This window comes from Bubalus bubalis, chromosome 18 (assembly GCF_019923935.1).
Source record: "Bubalus bubalis isolate 160015118507 breed Murrah chromosome 18, NDDB_SH_1, whole genome shotgun sequence".
NCBI lineage: Eukaryota > Metazoa > Chordata > Mammalia > Artiodactyla > Bovidae > Bubalus > Bubalus bubalis.
In genome coordinates this window covers 4,928,780-4,931,007 of record NC_059174.1, presented here as the reverse complement: position 1 = coordinate 4,931,007, position 2,228 = coordinate 4,928,780, and positions in this window count along the sequence as shown.

Sequence of the window (2,228 nt, the reverse complement as noted above, 5' to 3'; positions counted from 1 at the left end):
GGGAATAGCTACCCACTCTAGTATTCTGGGCTGGAAAATCCCGTGGACAGAGAAGTCTAGCAGGCTTCCATGGGGTCACAAAGAGTCAAACATGACTGAGCAACTAACACTTTCACTTTTACTGGTTTGGATTGAAATGAGTGGGGAAAACAGAGTGTAAAAGACCCCCCAAGGCTTACCCATCTCTGGTCCAGCCTTGTGATGGCAGCATTAGCCCCACAGGCCTTGCAGAAGGCCACCACACGGTCTGTACTGAGCCCCAGCACATAGCCGGCCTCCCCAAGGGAGCCATCAACCACCACAAAGATTTGGGGTCAGACTGGTACTATCACCATTCTCATAAGGTCATCTATAAACTGAGATCATGCAGCGGGACAATGGAGCCTGTGTCCCGCAACCACCGAGCCCACAGGCTGCAACTGAAGAAAGCCCAAGCACCACAGCAGAGACAGCACAGCCACAGTTTAAAAAAATTTTTTAATTAATTTAAAGAAACATAATTTTATTTGTCACAATAGTTTTATTAACTCAGGATTATAGCTACAACTTACAACAATGCTAGTTATTATCCTAGGCATTGTGCTAAAAGGTTGACATGCACTCTTGCATTCAGTCTCCAAAGTTCCATGAAGTAGGTTATTACTAGGCCCATTTTATAGTTGAGAAAGATGAGGATTGAAGAAGTGAAGTGACTTGTTCAGTATCAAAGGACTAGTTAAGTGCCAGAGTCGTAACGGAAGCATAGGTCTCCTACTGAAGCCAATGCTTTTGCCTCTCCTTTGGTAGGTGCTGGAGCTGCAGAAAGCAATAAAACACAAAGTTTGCCCTCAGACCTGCAAAGTTAGATGACTCGTGTGCAGAAATAATTGTTGAAGTAGAATGTAATCTTTTGCCCATTTTTAAATTGGATGATATTTTTATTGTTGACTTGTAAATAGGTCTCTGTGTAGCCTAGATACAAATCTGTTATCAGATGCATGACTTACAAATATTTTATCCCTTTCTGTTGGTTGTCTTTTCATTTTTTTCATAGTGTCTTGTGAAAAATCAGAAGTTTTTAATTTTTTTAATTAAATTTTTAATTTTGATGGTCAATTTATCTGTTGCTTTCATTGTTGCTTGCTGCTGCTGCTGCTAAGTCGCTTCAGTCATGTCCGAAAAAGACATGACTTTTGTATGTTCTGTATGTTCTGGTTGTGGGCATTGCCATATGCATCTTAGAACCAACTTGTCAATTTCGTGTCGACTCTTCGCGACCCCATAGATGGCAGCCCACCAGGCTCCCCCGTCCCTGGGATTCTCCAGGCAAGAATGCTGGAGTGGGTTGCCATTTCCTTCTCCAAGGCATGAAAGTGAAAAGTGAAAGTGAAGTTGCTCAGTCATGTCTGACTCTTAGCAACCCCATGGACTGCAGCCTACCAGGCTCCTCTGTCCATGGGATTTTCCAGGCAAGAGTACTCGAGTGGGGTGCCATTGCCTTCTCCACATTGTTGCTTGAACTGTTGTCTAATCCAGGTCACAAAGATTTGCACCTATATCTTCTTCTAAGATTTTTATTGTCTTAGCTTTTCCATTGAGGTCTTGGATCTCTTTTTAGTTAATCTACTATACAGTGGAAGGACATGTTCCAAATTGACTATGATGCATGTTGACTGTCCAATTGTCCTGGCATCGTTTATTGAAAAGATTATTTCCCCCCATTGAATGATCTTAGCACTCTAGTCAAAAATCACTTGCCCATAAGTATACAAGTTTATTGCTGAACTCTATTCCACTGATATATGTCCATGCTTATACCAATATCTGGATTACTCCAGCTTTGTAGTAACTTTTGAGGTCAAGGTATGTAAGTTCTCCAGTTTTTTGTAAGTTCTCTTTTTTTGTTCTTTTTCCAGATTGTTTGGTATGTTCTGGTTGTGGGCATTGCCATATGCATCTTAGAACCAACTTGTCAATTTCTATATGTGTTTTTGCTTCTGCCAAGATGCCAACTTGGATTTTGACCCTGATTGCACTGATTCTCTAGATCAATTTGGGGATTCAGGTTAGGGGGAACTCAGTCTATGTCAGACTCCAAGCTGGGCACTCTACTGGCATTATTTCACTGCATTCTCCAAGAGCCCTATGATGTAGTGATTACCATGTGCATTTTACAGATGAGGACAGAGAGGCTTTTAGAGTGTCAGAAGGCAGGTTTCTCAATAAGTAAATTCAGAAATGAGATTTTC